The sequence below is a fragment of the Ictidomys tridecemlineatus genome, unplaced genomic scaffold (assembly GCF_052094955.1).
Source record: "Ictidomys tridecemlineatus isolate mIctTri1 unplaced genomic scaffold, mIctTri1.hap1 Scaffold_52, whole genome shotgun sequence".
NCBI lineage: Eukaryota > Metazoa > Chordata > Mammalia > Rodentia > Sciuridae > Ictidomys > Ictidomys tridecemlineatus.
The window spans coordinates 1,539,597-1,567,577 of NW_027523416.1; the positions used below are offsets into that span (position 1 = coordinate 1,539,597).

The following is a 27,981-nucleotide window of genomic DNA, read 5'->3' on the forward strand; positions in this document are numbered from 1 at the left end:
TTTTATTATTTATTTTTTAGTTATCGGCGGGCACAACATCTTTGTATGTGGTGCTGAGGATCGAACCCGGGCTGCATGCATTCCAGGAGAGCGCGCTACCACTTGAGCCATATCCCCAGCCCCAGCAGTTTTAAAATTTATAGAAAAATTGTGATTTTAACATAGCTTTCCTTATTGCTAACATCTTATGAGTGGGGCACGTTGATGACCACTAATAAACAAATATCAATGCTTGAATCTTTCAACTCAGATTTCTTGAATTTTTATCTAATGTTCCTTGCTAAACCCTTCTATCATTTCTAAAAGTTCTTCCATGTATTAAATTGAGTTTTTTTATAAACAATTATTGACTCTACAAATAATGGTAATTTTAGCATATCCATTGAAATCCTGCATCTCTATTTTTTTAATTGTTTTTCATTGTTTTTGTGATGGTTGGTATTTTCAATATAACACTGAACAGAAGTGTTGGCAGCTGACTTTTATATCTCATTTTTTTCCTACTTCAAGGGACTGTTTCTAAGCTGCTCCACCTTAGATTCATTTTTTTTCTGGGTATTTCTAGGTTTTTTGTTGTTGTTGTTTAATAAACATTATTGTTTGGTAAAGATGCCTAGTTATCTTCTGAATTTAGGAAATGCTTTCTGACATAAAGAGGGGTTAACTTGTCCATGAACTTTTGAAGTCTGGCACCCACACAGAAGGGGGAGTGGAACCTAGATGCACTGGTGCGTGACCCTCCACCAGGTGGACGCCCTCCTGCAGGAGTCAGCACTGAGGTCAGGACGATGCGGGTCCCTGCATCCTGGGGAAGCCCACTGCTGCCCACTCCGTGGGAGTTCTGCCTCTGTCCTTCGTGCCCTGAGGTTTCATGCCAGCATGCAGCTGCGGTGCTTCGGGCATCGTAGGTGAGGGCTCTACTGCTCCGAGCACTTCATTGTTCAATACATGGAGCGTGATGTTTCCTTTCCATTATTCATGGACATCTGGGATATTTCTAGCTCCAACATAGTGAATAATGCTGGTACAAGCTTTTGATGTGTCTTTTGAAGAATCTACGTGTGCAGGTGCCAACGGAGGGATGAAATTGCTTGTGTAAGATGTGGGCTTGTTGAGCTGTGGAGAACTTCAGCAAAGATTCTCCCAAACAGGCTGTTCCCAGTACACGCTCACAAGCACAGCATGAGCCTCATCCACTCCGCGGCTAGGTCAAGGCCTGCTCCTGCCCATCATCCACATTTGGACCTCCTGGTGCACATGAATGATGGTGTCATTTCATCCCTCTGATGACCAACGGAGTGCAGCAGACCCCCGTGTGAGTTTGACCATTTGGATGTTGGCTTTCATGAAAGGTCCCAGGTTGAGGGCCTTCTGAGCCGCCTGTACCTCTGACTGACTCGCACACACTCCACCTAGGACCTGGGCACATGTGCCACGTGGATTCCACTCTTTCCTGCCTCACTGTGTGTGTGTCTTCCACTGCATGACTGCGTCTTCTTGGGAATGGATGCTCTTAGCCGGGAAGCAGTCCAACGTGGCTCTTCTCTGTCCTTCATGCTTCACGATTTTAGCACCAAGTATAAGGTTTTAGTTACTCAGAGCCCATGAAGATGTCCTTCTAGGTTCTGGGTACCAATGCATTGTTAACCTGGGATATTAATGCTAACATCCCTCTTTGGCTGCCATTTGCATGTGGAGGGACGCACCACAGGAGCCACTTAGGGCTGCTACTAGACTATGCCGTTTGCTCCCACTCTGCGTGTGCGGTGTGTCTTTTGCTGTAGTCAGGTGGTTGCACAGGTGTGGGCTTGTCTGGGGAAGCTCATTGTGGTCCTACTGCATCTGTCCAAGCTGGCAGCCATGTCCTGTGCAGCCTTTGATAAAGAGCTGCGCCTCCGTGGTGCAGGGAGGCCGCTGCGGCTTCCCCCTGCCTACGCTCTTCCCTGGGGTCTGCAATTCCACATGACCTTCAGACTCAGGTCTGAATTTCTACACACTCAAATATGCTCTTGGAATTTTAATTTAAATTACATTAAATCTATTTATTAATAAAAGAAAAACTGTCATTTTTATATTAACAAATATGGATGTTTCCTTTTGTAAGTTGGACTTTTCTAAAAAAATAATCAATTATTTTCAAACTGTCTGTGAAGGACCCGCTTTGGTTTGGGTTTTTGTAATTCTAATCTAATGTGTTCATGAAAGAAAATAAAATGTGGTAATGTTGAGATTTCCATAAAAATTTTATCTCATCATAAACAGTTAACATTTTACCACCTGTGCTTTGTGTTGCACTATCATAAAGGTCATATACATCTTTCATTACATTAATTTCTAGGTATTTGTTTATTTGATGCTATCAGAAAATACATCAATTTAGTATTTTTGTTCTGCATATTTTGTTTCTGATACGCCAAAACATATTGAATTTTATTATTTGTTTTATATTATTCTTGCAATATTTATTTACTAATTCTGACTATTTGGACTCCTTTGGATTTCTAAACCCATAAATTATATCATCTGAAACAAAAATTTTGTATTCTCTTTTTAAGCTCCTTTGGGCCTTGTCACTTGTTTTCCTTGCCATATTGCACTGGCTGTGATCCACTTTGCATTGAGTTTGCATTGAGTTTGCTGCATGGTTGTAGATAGGTGTATTCCTGCTGTTGCCAAGGACAACATTTCTCAGAGATCTCCTTGTCTATGTTAGGCTGTCTGCTCTGCTCTGACCCATGTTGATGCAGAAATTTTGAGTTTCAGAGGTCTCAGCCTATGGGAAGCCAGCTCCATTGCTTTGGTCATGATGTGAGAAAAACTATCATGGAAGAAGGGTAGTTTGCAAGAAGCCTCTAAACCCATAGCTTCTATGAAGCAGAAAGAAAGGAGGACCAAGTGGCAAAATATAAACTCCAAGTACATGCCCGCAGGGACCTCCTTCTTCCAGACACGCACATTCTCCATTTACCAACCAATGCAGCACTTCTTCCAAATTATGAATCCACCCAATGGTGCCATAATCCATGAATAAATCCAAACTCATAATGTGATCATTTCACCTCTGATTATTCCCACATTGACTCACTTCAGCTTTTGAGGTACACTGAACTCCAAAATTTTACATGCCACCCATGATCCCCCAAAGCTATTAACATCTCACCCTGGAAAATGTGTGCAGTATATTTACAGTAGATGCCCAAATCTAAATAGTTTTAGCACTGCTCCAAACTGCAAGTTCAGAGTCTCTTCTGGGACTCAAATTAGACTTTTGGTTTTCAGACCTTGTAGGAATCAAAATCAACTCATGTATAACTAAGGTACAGTGGCACAGAGTAGGTATTTCCATTCCAAAGGGAGAAATAGACACACAGAAAGTAAAGCTGGCTATGATCAAAACCTAAATGTAGCTGGGCTAACAACACCTCTTTCCCCATGCTCAGCATCTGGGCACATGTTGTGGACAGTGGGCTCCAAAGGACTTGGGCAGCCTTGACCCATGTCCTCTCACATAGGCTAACTGTATCCTTAGCCAGAAATCTCCTGACATATAGTCCACATTGCCACCATCTCTTAGTCCCAGGGGTCACTACTGAAGATTTAACTTCCTTCCACAACTACACACATGACCCTCTCAGGGCCTACTTACATGAATTCTCACTTTGTTACACTTTGACCTTCCTGGCCGACCTTTGCAATCCTATGGAAGCCTTTATGACCATCTAACTCCAGGATTCTGCATTCCTGCAGAACCAGCACCACATGCTTGAAGCCACTGACTGCCCCCATCTCAAGCAGTAGCCAAGCCTCTGAGGAACATGGAAGGGGCGAGTTTTGTGTGGCTGAGTGAGCATGGAGAACAAACTTCCTAGTAGTTTCTCTTCTCAGTGGAATTTGTATATTCATACCTTGTGAACATGATTTGTGAATCTGGCCAATTCCTGAAATGACCTTAAGCCACTTCTCTACTGTGTCTGTGTAATTTTTTAGAATATCTTTGGTGACTGTAATGCATTAACAACCACAATTCCTGAGGCCCAGAATTACTCCCCCTTTTCTGACCAAAATGTAAGCTTACACTCTTCCTTGTGCTCCACCTTCCCCCAGTAAACATGAATAAAAGCTGCTAGAAACATCAATATCATTGCTTGAATGCTGTGCTTCCTTGACATTTCTTCCATCAGAGTAATGAGTATATCACCTCTAAATTTAGCCACAGGAATGCGATAGGACATAAGCATAAAGTAGACAACAATCTTTGACAGAATGTAACATAAATGTCTTCTACTCCCTTTTCCAGCAGAATCCTCCTCCTGTGCAAACTCATGAGCACAGTATTTCCTAGCAACAATCCTATCAGCATTATTGTTTAGAGCTTCCACCAGAATCACATGATAAGTTCATTAACAATGTTCAAAGCTTTTCCAGCATACATCTCTAAACTATTCAAAGTATCTATCCCAATTATCAAAGTCCCCACAAGTTTCTGAACCAAATATTTAGGCAAGTCACTGCAAACAACTCACCTGTTGACACCTATTTCTATTCTAGGTGGCTTTTTTTTTGTCTGTATGAAAGAGATGACTAGAATAATTAGAGGAGGAAAAATTTATCTTTCTTGGATTCAAAGGTAATTCATAGTCAGCTGTGTTCCTAACTCTGGGCACAATATGAGGCCAAACATCCTGTCAGAAGAGTGTTGTTTAAGAAAGCAGCTCAGGCATGGCCACTTGGAAGCACAGAGGCGGCAATTCACCAGGCACAAAATGGAAACCCCCATGCACGCTCACATGGAACTACTTCTTCTAGCCAATACCTAACAGCTTATACTGGTCTCTCATTTAATCCTATGCATGCATTAAAGCTCCTGTAACTCTATGTTTTCACCTTAAATATTTCTTGCATTGTCTCACACAGGAGCTTGTGTGGGACACCTCATATTGAACACTGTAACACTTTATAGTGTCCTGTTCAAATATGATTTGTCCTGTATTGCAAAAAGCCCATTGAAACCATGCTGAGAGCAATAAGAATGGTCCCTTGAGTGAAACTATAGGAGGCCAGACTAATGGAAATATTTTGAATAAAATGTGTCCTTTCACAAGTGATGGTTTGTTTTTGCTTTTTGCTGGAATCTTGTGTCACTCTATATCCAAAAGCAAAGAGAGTTCAGCATCCCTGTGTTTGCCAACTAAGATAAATGAAAAAGACAAAGTTCTGACCTGGCACTGATATGGGTTATTTCCACTATGGACCAGTACAGGGACATGCTCCATGGGCCCTATTGCATGGTGTCTGTTGTCCCTGCTGCATGCTGCATCACTGACACCCCCTCACAGCTCTAATCTCTACTGGGACTGCACTGCAGTGACCTACATATTCTGCCCTCAGGGAGCATGAATGAGAGAAGGCAGGCTGAGGACCTTGAACTATACTACAGAGCAATAGTGACCCAAACAGCATGGCATTGGCATCAAAATCGCCTCATACATCAATGGTACAGAATAAAAGACACAGGGAGTAACCCACATAATTACAGCTATCTTATATGAGACCAAGGCACCAAAAATGAACATTGGAGAAAAGATAGCCTCTTTGACAAATGGTGCTGTGAAAATTGGAAATCCATATGCCACAAAATGACATTGAACCCCTATCTCTCACCATGAAGAAAACTCAATGCAAAGTGGATCAAAATTAAACAGAGACTGTATCTACTAGAAGAAAAAGTAGGCAGAATTCTCCATCATGTTGGATTAAGCCCCAGCTTCCCTCATAAGACACTTATAGTGGAACAATTAAAATCAAATAAAAGGGATGAATTAAACTAAAAATCTTCTCAGCAAAGGAAACAATCAGCAAGGTGAATAGAGAACCTCCATTTTGGGATCAAATTTTTAACGGTCACACATCAGATAGAGCCCTAAACTCTAGGATATATAGAGAACCCAAAAAACTAAACACCACAAAACCAAATAGCCCAATCAACAAATGGGCTAAGGAACTGAGGAGACACCTCTCAGAAGATGATATACAATCAATCAACACATGTATTTTAAAAAGCTCTACATCTTTACCAATTAGAGAAATGCAAATCAAAACTACTCTAAGATCTCATCTCACTCCAATCAGAATGGCAGCTATTAAGAATACAAACAACAATAGGTGTTGGCAAGGATGTGGGGAAAAAGGCACATTCATACATTGTTCATGGGACTCCCAATTGGTGTAGCCAATATGGAAAGCAATATGGAGAATCCTTGGGAAAATGGGAATGAAATCACCATTTGATCCAGCTCTCCCACTCCTTGGTCTATGCCCAAAGGACTTAAAAGCATCATACTATAGGGACAGAGCCACAACAGCTATTGTGAATTCTGCTGTTTCTAGTAGCAGAATTCACAATAGCTAAACTGTGGAACCAACTCAAATGCCTGTCAGTAGATGAATAGATAAAGAAAATATGGTATATGTACACAATGGAATACTACTCAACAACAAAAGAGAACAAAATCATGGCATTTTCAGGTGCATGGGTGGAGTTGGAGAATATAATGGTAAGTGAAGTTAGAAAATCCCCCCAAAACCAAATGCAAAATATATTCTCTGATATAAGGAGGCTGATTCATAGTGGGATTTGGAGAGGGAGCATGGGAGGATTAGATGAACTCAAGATTGGGCAGAGGGGTGGGAGGGGAAGAGAGGGAGCCTAAGAGTAAAAAAGATGGCATAACGAGATGGATATCATTACCCTAAGTACATGTATGAAAACACGAATGGTGTGGATCTACTTTGTATACAACCAGAGATATGAAAAAATGTGCTCTCTATATATGTGTGATATGAGCTGTAATGCATTCTGCTGTCATGTATAAAAATTAGAATAAAAATAAAATAAAACCTGAAAAGTAATCAAACAAAAAATACCTTCAATTGACCCCAAGTTTATTCAGAACAAGGTCAATGGCATTATGGCAAGCATTTACAGAGTGGCCTCTTTCTACTCCTTGTTTATGTTTCTACCTCTAGTTTTGCATTTTCTCCTCCTTTAACATATGTTATCAAATAGTATTTTGTTATCTTTTAAGCAACCTGAAATATTAGGGGGATGAGATGACAGATAAATGTAATGTTTTTGAGAAATACAAAGCTGCTCTACTCCAGCTTCTTCAATATAGAGAATGTGAAGCAAAGCAAAGCAAAGTGTACAGAGTCATGGAAACCAGCACCTCAGGGTTCTCATGAGGACACACATCATGGAACAGTTTCATGGTCAAAGTCATGGTGCTATCAAACTGTTGACAACTTACATAACTTCATTGCTGCCCTGTTTCTGGCCTGGTCACGTTTCCTCCTGTAAAGCCCAATTCTGCTTTCTATGTAAACACAACATGCACTTGTTCTTACATCAGTTCCAATCCACTGTGATTTACGCTTTATAGTCATTTTAGATGTTTTCTTTTCATTCTGAAGGATTTTCAAACTTAAGAATTCCATAAGACTGTTAAGAGAATTTTTATAAGGCCTTTCCTAATTGATCTAACCAATCTTATTGAATCAATCTTGTTGAGCAACAGCTTTTAAAGATTTTAACATATCATTAATGGCGGAGACAGGTCTATATTATAATAGTTGAAATATTCATCTATGCATGTGAATTATTGAAGTCATGGTATTTGAAAATGAATGCAAAACTTTTCTTCATAGTGGGGGAGGGAAGACCACTGAAATTGCCTGGACATGAGAGTTATTTTGAATTTCTAGAAGAGGTCACAGACTTTTCACATTTTGCCACATGTACTTTATCTTGCCTCTTTCCCTAATTAACCTTTCTAAGCAGTTTGAGAAGTGTATTTGTGTCTCATACCCCTGAACACTTAATGCCTTTACTCTGCTATGAATTGTCTAGGATAGCACATCCTCTCCCATAACCCTGGAATATTCCTACATTCAGGAAACTAACATTGACATAATACTCTCCTCTAGTCTATAGCCTAATTTGGTAGTTGCCTGTTGTCTTAATCCATGCTTGATTTAAGTCCAGGCTCCCACAGTTTATACACTTATCACATCTATTTAGTCTCCTTTATAGTTGTAGAAAATTTTCAATTTGCTTACTTCTGAAATTTAGAGACAAAGACTGTGGCATTTCTCTCTGTGTGTGTGTGTGTGTGTGTGTGTGTGTGTGTGTGTGCGCATGTACACATATGTGCTGCTTCAATGGTGATAACATCTTCAGCTATTATGTCTAAAGCCAACATTTGCAAAGCACATTTTACCTCAAAAGCAACATTGGGAAGACATTGCAAGCAGAAATCAGATCCCAAATATGTGGTACCAGGCCTACAATATACAAATAGCTGTCGACGTGTCTGACATGCTTACCAAATTGTGTCAGTCTAAGAACTTGGCAGGCAGGAGGTGACTAGAACATGACAGCCTTTGAAGGAGGGGTCGTATCCATGGCCTCTTCACTGGAGGTTGGTGGTGCAGACGCCCTCTGTGCCAGGATGGAGGACGGTGAGTGGTCCTTCACTGGCAGCATGGTAACCATGGGGGCATTGGGAAGAGAGGCTCTTTGCTGTCCAGGAGGGTTCCCAGATGCAGGCTGAGGGGTGGATGGTGGGACAATAGAATGGAACATATTGGGGTTGGGTTGGGAGAACTGAAGGGTTGGGGGGCCGGGGAGGACTGGTCCCTTTGCTGGCTGCCTATGCTGCCTACGGCCATGAACACTGCATTGTGGGCCAGAGCTGTCACTTGACACAAAAGATTTGAAAATGACCACAATGGAAGGGGCGGTAGTGTCCATGGCCTTGTCTTCAGGCAGCACAGCGGGATTCTGGGAAAGGTGAGCCGATGACATGGCAATGAGGGTTGGAGGGGCGGAGTGTTGGCCCTGGGTATTGGGGTTGTGGGTGGAAGGGACAGGAGTGGGTCTTAGGAAGGAATGAGGAGAAGAAGGAAGAGGGGCAGCAGGAGGAGCAGCCAAAGGAAAGGGAACATGAGGAGGAGGAGGAAGAAGAGGAGGAGGAGGAAAAGGAGATGGAGGAGGAGGAGGAGGAGGAGGAGAGGCAATAGGGAGAGGGTAAGGAGGGAGAGGAGGAGGAGGAGGATAAAAAGAAGAAAGGAGGAGAATCAATACACATGGGGGTTGGGGATTCAGTTCTGGAAGAGGTAGGATTGGAAGGGAAAGGGACCTGGGTATGAGGTGTGGGGAGGTGGGAACTGGGAGGTATCACAGGTCTTGACAGTTGTGTGGTTGGGTGAAACACATTAGGGGTAACTCCAACTTGGGGACTGGGGCTGAAGGGAGAAGGAGGTTTAGTGGGAAGAGGCAGAGGAATGGAAGTTGGGATTTTTCCCTCATCTTTATTACATGAGGGGGAAGGTGGAGGAATGAGTAGGTTCAGGGGCCCAGCAGGCTGGAATTCCAACTGCCTGCTAGCAAGGATGGTTGCTATGGGAAAGGGGTCAGTGGGTGGGGGGAGGGGGCCTGCATTCCAGGAAGGGCCTGCAGGTGGGGAGGATGAATGGACAGTGGTGGTGCAGTACTCCAGATCCTCTCTTCTGCCCTGTGAGCCTTCTGCCTCAGGCTCCACTTTGTTACTTTTGGCACTCTGAATCCTCCTCAGGGTGCCTTTTGTACATAAAAGTGGCCACTTTGCAGGTGGGGGCAGCCCATCCTGATGCCAGGCAATCAGTGATGGCAGGGCCACTGGCATGAGCTGTTTTCTTTTATTTGGCCTCCTGGAAGCAGCAGTTAGTGAGGGCCAACTCTGGGATAGAACACAGGTTGGCTTTAGGCCCTGCTCTCCCTGGATGGATGCTTGGGAGGCTGGAGAGGTGGGCGGATCCAGTTCACCTACAAGCTCCTGGGCCCACTTGTCCAGTGTTAAGCAGCCCTCAGCTTTAAGCAGGACAAGCACTCCTTGAGCAGGGCAGTGGGAGCTGCAGGTGACAGGGCTCCCATATGTCAAGTTCTTGGGAGACACCTGGGCCCTCTCTGGAATACTGTTTCTCTCTGTGGGCCAAGAACTGGGCTCTAGGGCACTGAGGTCTCCCTGAGTGTCGTACTCCTCCTCCTCCTCCTCCTCCTCCTCCTCCTCCTCCTCCTCCTCCTCCAGCTTCTCCTCCTCCCCCTCCTCCTCCTTCTCCTCCTCCCCCTCCTCCTCCTCCTCCTCCTCCTCCTTCTCCAGCTTCTCCTCCTCCCCCTCCTCCTCCTCCTCCTCCTCCCCCTCCTCCTTCACCTCCTCCTCCCCCTCCTCCTTCACCTCCTCCTTCACCTCCTTCACCTCCTCCTCCTTCACCTCCTTCACCTCCTCCTCCTCCTGGTGGATCTTGCCTTCTTCGAGCTGTTCCTGGGCCCTGAGCTCAGCATCCTTAGATGCACCAATAGGGCATCGAGCAGCTGTCATGGGCCCCTCAGCTTGGTGGATGAGCTGAGGAACTGAAGACAGGAGGAGTGGTCTGCGCCCAGGAGGGGGGATCCTTACTGCTGTTTAGGGTCCGAACATCTGCGAGTTCTTCCAGGATAGCACTGTTTTTTTGCGGAAGGACCCCCAGAACACCGGCAGCAGGATCCCCCGACAGAGGAGCAGGCCTCTGTCCCTGCCAGCAACAGGAGGCCCCTGAGGTCGGGGATCCTGGAAGAAACTCCTGCTGGCAGGGCTGAGGGGAGAGGCAGGTGCAGCGGGGTGGTACCTGTGAGGAGAGGGAGCCTCATGGGCAAGGCAGAGGGGAGTCTGACAGCCCATAGAGCCCTGTAGCGTGGCCTGCAACCGCACTTGGTCAAAAGACTGCCCATTGAGGGCACCTTTGGCTCGTCACTAGGCAGAAGTCCACACTAGTCCAATGCTAGTCAGCACAGAGCAGCTTGGCTGAGAAGCCAGCTCCTCCTTGGACCAAAGGCTGAACTGGAGTTTAGCCTTTGTGACGTGTGGCTGGAATGCTTGACACAGAAAAGACTTGAGCCAAGACAATTGGTCAAAGGAAGGCTCCAGTGTGAAGAGACCCCCACTCCCAATTGGTCTGAGCTCAGGCTTCTCCCGACTCTGTGCTGCTTATTCTCCCACACCCAGCATACAGTTATCCTCACTCTCCAGAGGGTCATTCTGAGGCTGCTTTCCTTTGGGTTACTTAGGAAGTCCTTCTACTTGGCTCCAAAAATATCTCCACAGTTCTACTGGACATGACTGTAGCCATCCAGAGTCAAACCACCATCAGTTGCCCCCAAATAGCTCTAGTCAATTTTTCCTCTATACTTTCCACCATACTATCAATTTAGAGAACCATTACAGTGGTCCCTGGAACTGTCCCACAGGATCCTTGAGCCAGTAATGGTGCCTGACTCTGGTATTATTTCAGGTAAAATATGTATATTTTGTTTGGGAGGAGTTCCCTCTCATCCTGACCAAAGCACATACACATCCTTCTCTCTATACCACATTGAAGGTGTGCAGTGTTCTTCCTGTTGCCTAGCGTTGCATTTTCCAGAGATCTCAGTCCATGTTTGGCTGACTGCATTGCTCTGGGGCTAAGGTGATGCAGAACATTTCATGTCTCAGAGGTGTCAGTTCATAGGCAGCCAGCTCCATGGCCCTGGGCCAGAGGTGAAGCAGAACAGTAGGATACAAGGACAGTTTGAAAGGCAGCTGCTCACCTCATGGCAGCCACAAAGCAGAGAGTTAAGAAGGAACACCTGGGTTTTAGTCTTGATTTGGTCCCATCTCTTCTTTCTATGTACCAATTTCTCCCTTTTGGAATGGGAGAGGCACCACTTCCAAACTCATTCTATTAGACCAATATTACCCTGTTTCCAAAACCAGGCAAAGACACAACAAAGAAAGAAAATTTTAGATCAATATCTCTAATGAATACAGATGCAAAATTCTCTATAAAATTCTGGCAAATCAAATACAAAAACATCAAAAAGATCCTGTACCATGATCAAGTGGGATTAGTCCAAGGTATGCAAGGTTGGTTCAACATATGGAAATCAATAAATGTAATTCATCACATCAACAGACTCAAGCATTTGTCAAAATATAGCACTCCTTGATGTTCAAAACACTAGATAAACTAGGGATAAGAGGAACATATGTCAACGTCCTAAAGGCTATCTATATTAAGCCTGAAACCAACACCATTCTAAATGGAGAAAAATTGAAGGCATTCCCTTTTAAAACTGAAACAAGTTGGGAATGCCCTCTTTTACCATTTCTATTCAATGTAGTCCTTGAAATACTCGCCAGAGCAATTAGACAGACAAAATAAATTAAAGAGATACATGTAGGAAAAGACGAACTTAAATTAGCACTATTTGCTGACAGTATAATTCTATACCTAGAAGACCCAAAACGCTCCACCAGAGTACTTCTAGAACTAATAAACAAATTCAAAAAAGAGGCAGGTTATAAAATCAACACCCAGAAATCAAAGGCATTTCTGTGTATCAGTGATGAATCCTCTGAGAAGGAAATGAAGAAAACTACCCCATTTACAGTAACCTCAAAAAAAAAAAAAGATACTTGGTAATCAACTTAATGAAAGAGGTGAAACATCTGTAAAATGAAAACTACAGAACCCTAAACAAAGAAATCAAAGAATACCTTAGAAGATGGAAAGATCTACCTTGCTCTTGGATAGGCAGAATTAATATTATCAAAATGAGCATACTTCCAAATGCACTATACAGATTTAATGCAATTCTGATCAAAATCCCAATGGCATTTCTCATAGAAATAGTAAAAGTAATCATGAAATTGATCTGGAAAAATAAGAGACTCAGAATAGATAAAGGAATTCTTAGAAGGAAGAGTGAAGCAGGTGGCATCACTATACCAGACCTTGAACTATTCTACAGAGCAATAGTAACAAAAACAGCATGGTACTGGCACCAAAACAGACTGGTAGACCAATGGTACAGAATATAGGACACAGAGACCAATGCACAAATTATAATTATATTAGACAAAGGCACCAAAAATATGCATTGGAGAAAAGATAGCCTCTTCAACCAATGGTGTTGGAAAAACTGGAAATCCATAGGCAACAAAACAAAATTAAACCCCTGTCTCTCACCATGCACAAAACTCAACTCAAAATGGATCAAGGATTAGGAATACAACCAGAGACCCTGCTTCTAATAGAAGAAAATTAGGCTCTCGTCTCCATCATGTGGGATTACTCCCCAACTTCCTTAATAAGAGCCCTATAGCGCAACAATTAAAATCAAGACTCAATAAATGGAATGGACTCAAACTAAAAAGTTTCTTCTCAGCAAAAGAGACAATCTGTGAGGTGAATTGAGAGCCTACATCCTGGGAGCAAATTTTTACCCCTCACACATAGAGATAGATAGAGCATTAATCTCTGGGGTATATAAAGAACTCAAAAAACTAAGCACCAAAAAAACCCTACAAATATTCCAATCAGCAAATAGGCCAAGGACATAAACAGACACTTCTCAGAAGAGGATAATCCATCAGTCACCAAATATATGAAATAATTTTCACCATCTCTAGCAAATCAAAACTACTCTGAGATACCATCTCAGTTCAGTCACAATGGCAGCTATTATGAAGACAAACAACAATAAGTTTTGTGAGGATGTGGGGGGAAAGGCACACTCATACACTGCTTGTGGGACTTCAAATTGGTGCATCCAATATGGAAAGCAGTATGGATATTCCTAGGAAATCAGGGAATGGAACCACCATTTGACCCAGCTATCCCTCTCAGTCTATACCCAAAGACTTAAAAACAGGATACTCCAGAGACACAGCCACATCAATATTTATAGCAGCACAATTCACAATAGCTAAACTGTGGAGCCAACCTAGATGCCCTTCAGTGGATAATGGATGAAAAACAAATGTGGCAAACATACACAATGGAGTTTTACTCAGCAAGAAAGGAGAATAAATTCATGGTATTTGCATTTCAATGGATAGCATTGGAGAAGACAATGCTAAGTGAAGTGAGCCAATCCCCCAAAACCAAATGCCAAATGTTTTCTCTGATATAAGGAGGCTGACATGTAGTGTGGTAGGGTGGGGGAACTTGGGAAGATTAGATGAATTCTAGTTTGGCCAGAGGGGTAGGAGGGAAAGGGAGGGGACAGGGGATTAGCAAGGATGGTGGAATGTGATAGGCCTCATTATCCAAAGTACATGTATGAAAAAATTAAAAAAAAATCACACTGGGAATTAGATTTGATGGCATCAAATAAAGCAATAAACAAAAGATGGACTATTGAAACATGATTATTGTATTAGAAAATCTGAAATGAAAGATCACCCTTCCTAGATCCCCAGAAATCCCAAGAACGCTCCATAACTTCTATCCAAATTTGCTTCCCTAGAGAGAAAATAAATGTACATTCTCCATAAGAAGATACTCCACTCTTAATACTGTCAGGACAATACATTATTGGCCAGCCTCCAAGCATGCTTCAGAAATTTTGAGGGTTTATATACATTGGTTTGAAAAATACTTCAAAATCCTTTCATATAAGAGGTAGTCAATAAACCATGTTAAACGAACATGTCACTGGATCTGGGGATGGAAAAGAGGCTTCATTCCATGTCTAAACCCTGAAAGTTGCTATGGAAGCTTCTGGAAAGACCCTATTAGAGGCCAAATTCATATAAGTGAAAATGTCTTTGAGAGGAAAGATTTTATTTTCAAACTCTAGAATTCATGATAGAGATCAAAGAATCAAGCCTCTGCTACCTAGATTGTCACAGAGAATTAGTGACAGCCTAAATCCTTGTGATTGTTTCATTTCAACTCTTCAGTTAAAATCCCAGATTATATTGGGATGGCATATTGAGTCCCACAAGCTTTATTTCTCACCACTTTTCGATATGAATGAAGAATTTTAAACATTTCAAACTTCTTGCACAGGAAAACAGTGTTTTTCAGGAATTTTTAAAAGAAATTAAATATTCTGTGCTTAGAAAACATCACTCTTCCCTCATGGTGAGTATCCTAGGGAAAGCCTCCAGCACATCTTTCCCCACTGGGCTACCTGCTTCCAGGCAACATCCCCATTGTATTAGGAATGAGCCCCTTTGAATAAGACTCTCCTACTGACCACCTCCCAATAGCTTAGTGCACTCTTGTAACGCAGGGTGATAACCTATCATGGTCTTCTCATGATACTTTATGAGCTGTCCTGGAACTATTAGCACCCCATGTTTCTTAATCTTGACCATTCATGTGGCTCCAGCCAAACTTTGTCCTGCTGTTTCCTCAACTGCAAATAAGTCAAGTTACTTCTGTCCTCAGAGAATTAACATTTTCTATGGCTTCCATTCAGACTGCTCTTACTTCAGAAATGGACTTTTCCCTCAATCTTTTCAGGTCTTGTGTCAAATGTCCACCTGAGTTCTCAGCAATGTCACTGACCAACTTATCAAATGCCCTGTCTCTCCCTTTGTCCATACCTTGCTTAACTATTTTTATAGGACTTATTAGTATCTAACATTAGATTATATCTTTGTTCATTTTCTTTCTTCTTCAGCACAAGCAGCTGATTCATAAGAGGAAAGACAGTTTCTCTGTCCCCAAATGAAGTATTTACTCCTGGAGGAAGAATTCAGCCTCTGTGCAAAGACAGTCAAGCAAAGGAGTCTTGCCAACAGTGCAAGGTGTTTCTGGGAAACTGAGACAGCACATAGCTCTAGCCCCTAGGTCCAGGTTTTATAGAATCCTCTTTGAGGAAACAAGTGAATATAGGTTGTTACACATTGCCTAATGTGAGAAATACACAAATGGGGGAAAGCCAGTTCCTGAAGCAGACCCTTGTTCTTTCACAATAAAAAAATCAAGGGGTTTCACCACGAACCTCAAAATGCTTTGATTGACTCATGAATAATACTTTCAATTTGTCATTACTTATTTCTATGCTTTTTACAATCATAAAATGCTTTTAAATAGAAAATGAATTTGTGAGTATGTGAAAGTTATTGATTATCTCTTGAATATAAGTGGATTTAATGCACTTAAATCCCTTAAAAATTTTGAAGCATCCTACTATGTTTCCTAAGGGGACGGGGTTGGATAACTGAAAATAGGACAACCCAGGGTTTATGTAATGATCTAAAGGAAACCCTAAGTTCTGTGCTTCTCCTAGCCCATCATTCTAACATATTATTTCTCAAAAGGGTGATCTATGACCACTGAGCATCCTGAAAATTTTCAGGGAGTCCATAAGATTGCCATGGTAATTTCATGATATCACCAAAGTCTTGTTTACTTCTTTCATTGTTTTTGACATAAGCTTACACTGGCATTCACCAGAGGCTACTTGGTTTGTGAAATGTAGAAGCAGATATGAAAATGTAGGTATCTTCTATTCAGCCAAACGTTAGAGATATTTGCAAATATGAAAAACAATATCACTCTTCTCACTGAATAGTTTTGTCTTGGAAATGCAATTTTGGGGGAGTTTGTGTGGCTTGCACTCTAGTAATTGAACCCAGAACCTCACCCATGCACAGTATGTGCTCCAAAACTGGGTTTTACCTTTAGCCCCAGAAAATGTACTTGTATTAAAAAAAAAAAAAACATTAGTTGATAGACATATAATGTATATGTCATTGTCATTTTAAATGAACTAATAATTAACAAATTACTGTCATATTTAACAACTTCTGAATTTTAATTTCTAATAAAATAAATATCTATAGATAATCTTCATGTAAGCAAAGATTTGAGTGCTGAATAACTTTTAAAAGCAGAAGGAAGGTCACAAATTTTAAGAACTACTGTTCTAAGACAACTAAACTTTAAAACAATGAAGACGTAGTGATACTTTGATAATTTTCATTAGCTGATTAATTTTAATTAGCTATATTTCTCTGGACTCCAAGATAATTGTGATTCATTTTTGTATTCATTATGTCTTCCTCTTTCAACAAAGGTTTTTACTATTTGACATTTGTTTCAGCTTGTCTGTACATACAGTTAAATAAAGTCTTGCAGATATGAAACCATGGAAATCAGTGGAAATTTTTCTGTCCTAGAATTGTGGCAATGAGCACAGGGTCCTGAACTGAACTGCCTAGATTTATTCAACCCTTGGGTTTCCTTAAATTATTGGTTATATTACTAGTTCAATCAAAATTCCAGTAATATGATTACATAACTTCATACTTACAAAGAATCCAGATTAGCACTAGATACAATTAACAAATGTTAGTTACCCTTATAGCTAACTTCGTAACATTAGCTATCATTATATTCGATACTGAGAATAGCATCAAAATAAGACTGGGAATTCTGGAGGGAAAGGGCTATTAAAAACTTAGGAAGTATTGATGAATCAAAGGAATTAGGAATTGGATAGTAAATTAAATCTTCAAATGAGTCAGTTTTCTTTTCTGAGAAATCCTTTATGTTTTCATCCAAGAGTGAAGTTCCCCTTCTGGTACATGAACTAATAAGAATATAATAAGGCTTCATTATGCAGTTTAAATATATGCCTCAACAAAGAGAACAAAGACTGCATGTTATGAAGACTAGTAATTATAGAAAAGGCAATCTGTTAGCTCCCAAGTATATCATCTCCTAATGACATCGTTTTCCAAGCCGGGACACCATATTTAAAATGATATTGCTAAAGGATAAAAGTCCTGATATAGCATCCTGAGAATCAATGAAAACCAGCCTTATAAAAGATAGTCTGTTGAGACATGTTCTCATTGTTTGCACTAGGACAACAGTAGGAATCATTTTAAATAAAATATCCTAGATCTTACAAAATATTCTTATATCTGCATTGTGACTATGATGACCTGTGAAATGATAGCTTTTGCAATTTCTTTTTTTCATCATGGAAAACTGAACCCAGCGCCTCATGCATGTTAGGTCAGCAATCTACCAATGAGCTATATCCCCAGCACAGGTGATTTTTAATCCTAATCAGTATATGCAGATGTTTATATTGAATATCTCTTCATATTAAAATTAGAGTCACTAAATATATTTTTTTGAGTATCGGAATTAGGTCCAATGTAAGAATACACTTTCAAATATCTGGTTTGGCCAATCATGTTTGAGGTGGTGAGTGCCCCACCATTGGCTGCATAAAACAAAAGTCTACATATCTTCATTAGAAAGAAATTTAAAATCTCACAGATTCATTTAATTCTGCTCTTTACTCTTTCCATTAATGTTCACAAACAAATCCACTGCCCTTCTTTTGCCCATGTCAGAAATAAACATTTCATATGCTGAACAACTCTCATTCAATTATTCAACAAGTTGGCTCTCTAAAATTACTCTCCCTAGATACCATTTTCATTCTATGATATTATTCTACTCAAAAAAAGAAAAGAAAAGGTCACTGAACCATTAAGTTACTATTTTTGACAAGGGTCTACCCTGTTTGGTCAGGCCACTATGGTCCTACAAATGTCCAAGGTTGAAATTGAAATATCTTGGTTATTTTGTATCATGAGTTCACCCTCTTTGAAAACTGAAACCACAGATTGTGCCTTTCTCTTCTTTTCTCCTCTTATGCCTCTTTTCTGCACCATGTATTGTTTTTCCTTGTAAGAACATGCTTAAAGCATCACAGTGAACTGTAATTTGTTGATTATTTCCTTATTTGAGTCATCTAATAAAACCTCCTATTCTGCTCGCTGGATATGACCTCTTGCATTTAAAACTCTCTCAACCTAACTATATTGATCCTAAATAGCTGGGTTTGCCTTGATATAGTCATTGTACAACAATGTATCTGTCACTATGTTAGCACATTAAGAATGGAGGATGGATGAAGAGACAGAGAACAAGGGAACAATGACCAAAAAAGTGACTCATCCTATGTTAAAACACAGCAAATTACAAGTGCTTATTATTTAAATGAACCTTTGACTCCAAAATATGATATAACCATTAAATTTTCAATTATATCTATGGTCTAATAGACATACTGTTATATAAACTATGATACGTCTAGCACTATCCCCTACAAAACATTTGTATAATAACCACAAATTCCATTTTTAAAATTCAATATTTTAAGTAATGATTTATTTTTTGTCATTTCTACAAATGTTACTACAGGGGGAAATGAGACCCAAAAAGATAAATTGTACAAATTAAACTAGAATCATCTCTCCTATGCTAGACAATGCATTTATAAAGCCACATAAAAATATGAATCATCTTTATCGCAATCATTACAAGAATTACTACTAGTAGTCTTGCTTTAAGTAAGAAAATAAATTGCTTTGCCCAAAATTTAATCCAACTATTTCTTTACATAATAACTAAAGTGAGCAGCATTTTAAATGCTAGAGGGCAGCCGAGGACCCTAAACTCTTTGCAGGGAACAATTGACATGTTTATCATTACAAAATTTCTAAATTGAGAGTATAATTAGACTAAGTTGCTTTAGAGGCTTGTTTTGATTTACCTGACCTACCAAATTAAGTCAAAAATCAAATAATTTTTGGCAGGGACAAATAATCCCATGCCTAAGAATACCCTGTTTCATAACTCATTAGAGGAGACATTTTTAGGTAGCAGTAAATAACAGAGACACTGTATATATCAGTAATAATACTCATCATAACAAGAGTTTCTATTTTCCAAGGCTCATGACATTTTATCTCTTGGTTTTCTATTTCATAAGAATTAAATTATCTTCTGTTGTTTTCTTGTTTACATACCTTTTTTTTTCTTCATTCAGAGTACTGCCTTTTGGATATTGTTCTAGTAATTTACACTTTGTGTGCTTTTGAGGAAGATTCAGGAAAAGGAAACAAAACACACAAAATTCCTTTCCTTTTTTGATATCTGTAAAATGTTGTTAGAGGAGACATATTTATTTTTAAAATTAAATCTTGGGATTATAGGAGTTCATTCACCAATGTTGAGGATTTATCTCAGTAACATATAATAGTAACTTGAACTCAAAAAACCACAAGGCTTGAAAAAGTATGAAGATGCACGAGGTTGATAATTTTTTAACTGTTAAATTTTAAAAATTTAGATATATGCAGCATTTTTAAGTCTATCATCTAAAAGTAAATCTAATGCTAGTAAGTGACATATGTAAGAGTGGTCTTCCAAGTCTTTCAAGAAAAACCTATGGTTTCATTTTCTACTGGAAAAGAAAATCTTAGACTATGCCATTTGTGCATAATTGGCTCTGCTATCAGTCTTTTCCTATTTGACACAAATACCATAGTATCACTTTATAACCTATTATTAAAACCCATCAATTTGTGTCAATCCTTTGCTTTAAAATAAGCCAGCTCTTTAAGTACAGAATACATTTTTATAATAGCAATAATACCCTTCTTATCCTGACCTTAACTAGCTTTAAGTGCCTTGTTTACTTTCCCAATCCTATGGAGTTCAACTTCTAGGCCTTTTCTTAATTGACAATACTCTTCAATACTATTCTTTCTGTTGGAATGCTCTTAATTTCTAATATGTGTGATATATTCCTAAGCATTTGAGAAAACATTTGACCTGGAATTGACCTGGAATATAGCAATTTTCTGAGACCCCATGATTCCATAAGAATAAAAAATAACTTTGGTAAAAGTCTTTTCCTTATTATTGTAACTCTTACCTGGAATGAATAAGTGACCAGTTAACACTCTATGTCTTGTGTTTTCTTGACACCCAAGGCATATTATAGCAAGGGAGTTGCTGTAACCTCATTTGTTTTTGTTTTGTTAGCTATAAAGCTTCAGACCACTCAGATATCATTTCAGAAGCACAAATTCTAGGATGATTAGATGGTTGTCTCCCTGGATGATCATCCTTAGGTTGGCCTGAATAAACTCTTTATTCTCATACTCAGCATGCCTCACCTTGCCTTTCAGTTTGACACATCCATCAAAGCCTGGATGATAGTTAATCTTGGATGTCAACTTGACTCAATTGAGAGATGCCTAAAGATTGGTAAAGCACCATTTTGGGTGCTTATCTGAGGGTGTATCCAGAGAAGATTGTCATGGGGAGCAGCGAACTCTGTGCAAAGCCCCCCCACACACAGTGTATGGCACTATTCAGTGGGCTGGGAGCCTGGATGGAACAAAAAGCAGAAGAGGAGGAAACAGACTAGGGAGCATTTGTTGTGTGTTGCTGCTGCTGTGGTCCATGGATGGACATCAGATTCCAGATTCTTCAGCCTTTGAATGCAGACTTGCCCTAGTGACTTTCCAAGGAGGTTCCAAGTCTTCAGTCTCAAACTGAGGCTGCATCACTCATTCCTCTTGTTTTGAGACTCCAGCTTCTTGGCCTGGAAGCTACTGGGTCCTCTGGCTTTGCAGTCCACAGATGGCCACTGGGGACTATCCACAATCATATGAGGCATCTAATAAATCCCATTTTCTAATACTACAGCTCAATATAAATACAACTTCCTCTGTGAAATTATTACCTACTTCAAGGAGGAGTAGATTATTTCCTCCCTATTTTCTAAACAGATATTTATTTATAAATATTATATCAGGCATCAAATTAGTTTATAAAAATTACACAAAAAATAATGTGGTATATTGATGATAAATTACCATCTAGATTTGGACCCTGTGACCTCACAGGTTTTTACATCAGATGATGGATATGTAAGTCCCCAGCCCATTATATGTGTATATGAATGTGTTATAAGCCTTCTATGTCTCAATATGAAATGATAACCTAAAGATACACTTAAAATATAAAAAGTGTATTAATTATAAATGAAATAAAGAATGCACAAGATGGATTATACCTATGACTTGATATTATATGCTTAAAGTCAATCTCTATAAACATTCCATATTCCATGGGCTGGGGTTGTAGCTCAGTGGTAGAGTGCTTGCCTAGCACATGTGAAACACTGGGTTTGATCCTCAGGATCACATAAAAATAAATAAATGGAATAAAGGAGTTATGTCAATGTTCATTTTTAGAAATGTATATTTTAAAAGACTCCATATATTTTCAATATTGCTGCAGAAATTAAAAATGTATCATTCTTAATGACTTTTAAATCGCTTCTTTTATAATTGGTAAGAATGAGCCTTTGTTGACAATTCTAAATCTTTGTTAAAAATATTTCTGTTCATTTTTACATTTTACCTTTTTTATTTTGTACCCAGTCTTTTTCAAAACCTATGATTTTGAATAACAGGAAGGGATAAGCTATAAATCTAATAAAATATGTTTCTAGCTGGAGGAGTTCTGGTAATTTCCAAGATTACACCTCCACAGGTGACATGTTAAAATGAACCATAAAAGAATAAAATAGGAATAAAACAGAGAAGATAAAACCCAACCCCTACATTCCCTACCACTAGTAATGAATAAGTTAACAAATTCAAAGTAATCAGGGGAAAAGAAAAACTAAAATAAGCCCCGTCCTCAAACTAAGCAGATTGAAGGGTTACATGCAGAAATTACTGCTAATTTATATATTCAAGATGATTTCTTTCACAGATCCAGATTGTTGTATACTCTTTGTGTAAATTATGTGTCTTTCCTAAACAGTTTAGGAAATTGCTACTCTGATGGGGATTTCTAACTCGCATGGGCAGCATAAATATATCTTGTGCACAAATTATCTATGTATTAGAGTCACATTATATAAGCCAATTTTACTCAAAATAAATATCAGAAATCAGATTTTGGTTTCTGCAATAATTTTATTCTAACTGAAAAGCTACAGAGTTTGGTTCATAATCACTGAGTAGTCCTGGTTAGAGCAGCTGTACTCATTATCTAAACACACAGGTCTAGACCAGTGAATCTCAAGTATATTTCTGGCTTAGGTGATTTAGAGGCTGTGTTAAGTAGGCAAATTTTCTGAATCATTTATGATAAAATGTCCTTACAGACAGTATTGCAAACAGGGCCAAAATAAATGTGCACTCACATGTGTGTCCTCTACAGCATTTCAAATTGGTGGCTTGTAAACCATTTAGAGAACACATCCAATCCCAGATGGCTCCTTAATTTTCTCAAGAAATTACTTTAAATCCTCAAACATTAACCAATGATAAGCTATATCGGCAAAGATATATGTGATGGATTAAAATTGATGTTTATAGCAGGTGGCCAAATTACATAAACCTGCTCTGCTATGAAAAAACACCAATCATAAACATAACCTGCCATTTTAAGGAAATAGTTGGATCCAATCTACTAGCTGTTGCTTTTTAAAATTTTTTTAACATTTATCTGACTATGCCCTACCAATATGCTAATATCCATCTGGGACATAATCCATAAAAACAATCCAAAGCTGCCCAATGGAATGATTATCCAACTCTCACTCCCCCAAAATAGTAGGTGAAAACACTCATAAAGTCATATTTTTCTCCTTTTTGTGTGTTTAATTTTACACTATTTAAGGAACTTTGAGGAAAATGTCACTATGGCCACAAGAAACATCCAAGCTGTCTTTATACTCTACTTGGATCTATTAAGCACTTGGTAAGATGGTGAATAAATAGTTTAAAGGGGAGAAAGCTCATATAGGTCTGGTAACAGGTCCCTATCTTATCAGAAAGGTAGAATATGGGACTTCAGGGAGAATTTGAACTGACTCCAAAATTCAAAGGTTTTATAAGCAACATAGATAGTTGAGCTGACTTTGGACCTCAGGAGATGTCCACGATTAAGTGATGGAGGTTAAAGAAGTCAATGCTGGTTTACAAATATGTCCACCAATAAACTTGTACTACCTTCTGACATTTCAGTTCCACAATGTAATGGCCCTTACAAAGGGCGAGAAAGGAAATCTTCCTAATAGTCAGAACCACATTCATTTTCTTTTCTTTTCCTTAAAAGACCTACAAAATGGACAGTGGATAATGATTTTCCCATTCCTCAGAATTTTGAAAGTAACAAAAACTGAGGCATTGATAACAAGTTCTGAATAAGAAGCAACAAACTTCTGGAAATGGCAAAAGTCTGAAAGTATTTGTGTTCTAAGTTAGTGCCCAACTGCAAAGCCTTTTCTCAGTAGCAGAGTAAAGCTGACAACCTTTTCTGTGAACATCAGTCAACCTTTTTCCAGTCACTTCAGTTTGAACAATGGGTTCATACACAAGACAGTCAAGGCATCAGATAAAGAAGCTAGACCTGTGGGCATAAAGGATAGTTTTCCCTTCAACAAGACTATTCCAGCTTCCACTGTTGTTAAACACATCACATGCCATCAGTGGTGATTGATACTGGCTCCTTGTGGCTCCATTCCCACTGGGATCTGCTCCCATGTTGCCTATTTCCATGATGGAAGAAGGAACATCCTTCACCAGAACAAACACAGTAGATATAAATTGCCTTCCTTGAGTGCTCTGCTTTTTCAATAACTACTAACCATAGGCTAATAGTTATTATGGTTCTCTATAATGATACCTACTCAACCTAGCTTCTGGCCAAAGAACACATTACCAGCAAGGAATGAGGGAGAGGTTCACACATCTTATCCCATACCACATCGCCTCAGGTTGGCTTGCTTGAGATAGCAGTGAAATATCCTATTAAAGAGTTATAGTGCTGGCTAAGTATTAATAATACCTCATTAGGGATGTACTGTCCTACAAGATTTGATGTATTTTCTGAACCAGCAACAAATATGATACTACCTTTTCCCATAGCCAGAATACATGCATCAGGGAACCAAGAGGTGGGGATGGACATAGTTCTTCTCTCCTGTAATCCTTAAGGGCCAGTCACAAAGCTTTGCATCCTGTTTTCCCCTTTTGGCTCTGTAGGTTTAGAGGACTGAATTTCTAAAAACTAACAATGAGTCCATTGAACTTGCCTAGTCACTTTGAATTCTTTATACCTTCAAGGAAATAGACAAAGGATTTGCATACTAACTGGAGAGAATTATACTGATTATCAAAGAGAAAAAAGAGTTGTGTCCACTTGATAAAGGCACGAACGATTCAAGGAATTCACTGAGTTGCTTCCTAGTACTCATATAGCTAATGAAAATGTTAACAAAGGAGAAAGAAAGCAGTCCAATGAAGGTAAAGCTCTAATAACTCCAGCCCTTAAAAAAAAGATTTGCATTACATCTTTAGATAAAAAATGATGATGAGACAAGGTATTTACTGAAGACAAAAGGAATGCATAGTGAGAAAGTGAATTCAAAATACTAATTGTGGGGCTGGCGTTGTGGCTCAGCAGTAGAGTGCTTGCCTAGCATGTGCAAGGCCCTGGGTTTGATCCTCAGTCCCATGTAAAAATAAATAAAAAAAATAAAGAAATTGTGTACAGCTACAATTAAAAAGCAAATATTTTAAAAATTACTAATATGGCTCTTTATTTGTATGAATAAGGCATGTAGTAGTTAGGTGTATTTCTTTCTTTACTTTATATATCAACCCATCAATCCATTTTTTGCAAACCATTCTCTTCTAATGATGCATAATAGTAAAATTGGCCTTATAATTCAGCCTAAAAGTTACACAATATTAATGGAGAATTGGAACCAAGTCCAGAAAAAGAATGAATATCGCTCAGAGATAGATCAGTGGCTCACAGAACTTTGTATCCACCCCTCTGTGGAGAGGGTAAACTGGATGGCTATATAATGCAGAGTTATAATATCCTGTGAAAGATGAATTTGGGTGGTTGTTTTTGAAGCTCAAATATGCACAGAAGAGAGTCTATGGATTCTGAGTTGAGAAAATTTGGACCAGTTCAGATTTAAGCTCAAGCTGACATCATTACTTTCCCTCTCACATATTTTTGTGTGCTTCAAAGGAGAGAAACTTGAAAATCCATTTCCCAGAGCTCTTTTAACTGGATGGTTACAGAATTAGTCTGCAAATGACCAACAGGCATTATGATGCAGAAGGAAGCAAAAAAAATTGCTTTGTGGCAAAATTTTTAAAAATGCAAAGGAAGACAGGAGCTTCAATGTGAGAGGGCTTCCAAATCATTCACTTCAGGAGCTTCAGGCAACATGAACATTAGAGATTTCTGAGATTCAAAGTAGCATCCTGGTGAACATGAGGATCCTCTTTGGGACACTGGCCTTTGATATCAGCAGATAGGTTTCCCTGGCCTTTATCTCCACCCTTACTATGGCTACACCTGTAATTTCTTGATCCTAACCCCTTCTATTTGAATATTCAGAGTGGCTTCTGGCATCTGGACTGAAATCTACTCTTTTTTGTTGTTGTGGCCAAAAGATCTGACAAGAACAATTAGAAAAGGAAAAGTTTAATTGGTGCTCAAGGTTTCAGAGCTCTCAGTGCATAGATGGTTGGCTTCATTCCTCAGGGCCTTAGATGAGGCAGAACAACATGGCAGAAGTGGATGAAAGTTTCCACTGCATTGCACCAGGAATTAAAGAGTGAGTGAGTGAGGGAGGGAGGGAGGGAGGGAGAGAGCTCCGTTCTTCAGATACAAAACATATACCCCCAAAATATATTCCCAATGACCCTTCCTCTCCCAACACACCCTACCTGACTACTGCCACTACTCAGTTAATTCTGTATCATCAGATTAATTTAGTGATTGGTTAAGGCTTTCATAACCCAATCATTTCACCTCTAAACCATGCACTGTCCCACACATGAACTTTTGGTGGACACCTCATATTTAAACCATACATCTACCAATGGGAAAAAAATGCTATAAATTTAAAATGGCCCAAGTCTTCTTTTAGACAATTTTAAATGGAAAACAAACAACATCAAAAACTACATCAATGTTGGTCCTGGTGAATTCCTAGATCAGGACTTCACGCTATGCAAATTGTCTTCCTCAAGCCTGTGCATATGGTGTAGAAAGGGTGTTGAATTTATTCAAAATAACTACTTTTCTCTTGTTACACTTTTTAATAGAAAATGAAGGGAAAACAGTTCACACAAGCATGAACTCAAAATCTTTAATCCAATGTCTGAACCCCTTCACAGTTCCTATTCACAAGGCAAGATAATCCTCTAGATATCTCCACAGACTCCAGTGTTAATCTCAGAAAGTTCATTATTAGTTAGATGGTATTACATTTAGTCTAACAACATATTTACTCTAACAACAACTGAAATATTTTATGAATTACCCATCATCTGAATTTATTTAAAATATGGCATTTAGTATGAGGTGATATTAAATAATGACTGAGACTGTGGGAAAGGAGAAAAAAATTCCAGTCTCCTGGGCCCCAAAACATTTCATGCCAGTGACCCTAATTAAGGTTTTTATTTTAAAATTAGTCCTAAAATTAATGCTGATTTAGAACAGATTCTTATGCCTCCATAATTAAGGATAATACCTCCATGGGCAATCTAAACACAGGCTGATATCTAAGTATTAAAAATTCAATACAAAAGTCCTTTATGTTTGTGATTTTACATTTAGTTTTAAAGAGATTATCCCTGCTTAAAAGAAAATACTTGTGAGTGCCAAAAAGAAATGTTATGTGGTTAAATGCTCCTAGTTAAAGCATTTAGATATTTAATTGTTACAGAGAACCCATCATTCAAATCACTGAGTATTTATTCCCATTACATGTCTTAAAAACAAGACTAAGTTAAAGAAGTTATTCATTAAAGATCTATTTAGTCTATAAGCAGTAAATGAAGGGTTGGGGTTATGGCTCAGCAGTAGATTGCTCACCACATACATACAAGGCCTTGGGTTTGATCCTTAGCACTACATAATAAAAATGAATAAATAAATTAATCAATTAAAGTTATTGTGTCCAAATACAACTACAAAAAATAAATATTTTTGCTAAAAGAAGACGTATATGAAGCTTTTCAAACTGAAAATAATCCTGGTCTCTTGCTATGTTTTCAGCAAGATGGCAAATGACATGCGATATGGGAAGAGCTAGACAGCCAGAGTGAACTCACTGTGTCATTCGGCACAGAGTCAAAAAATCTATCAAAAAATTCTATCAAGCTTCACGACTTTCTGCTATACAATGTGACACCTACATCTACTAGTTACATCATCTTTAGATTCCAGATAAGTTTTACTGTTGACATGTTCTTCTTA

The 27,981-nt window shown here is 39.1% G+C and overlaps 1 protein-coding gene across 2 annotated transcripts in view; it reads left to right on the forward strand.

Annotated features, from left to right (window-relative positions):
* The window catches only part of LOC144373881 (palmitoyltransferase ZDHHC19-like), a 75,849-nt gene extending 59,980 nt beyond the window's left edge, over positions 1-15,869 (forward strand). The window contains exon 10 of one of the 2 annotated variants that reach the window (XM_078036863.1): positions 15,527-15,869. The gene's annotated coding sequence lies outside the window, so the exon portion shown is untranslated. Of the gene's footprint in view, positions 1-1,151; positions 4,137-15,526 lie in introns of those variants that run through there. The other variant, XM_078036864.1, reaches the window with a different exon arrangement.
* Positions 15,870-27,981: the final 12,112 nt, after the last annotated feature.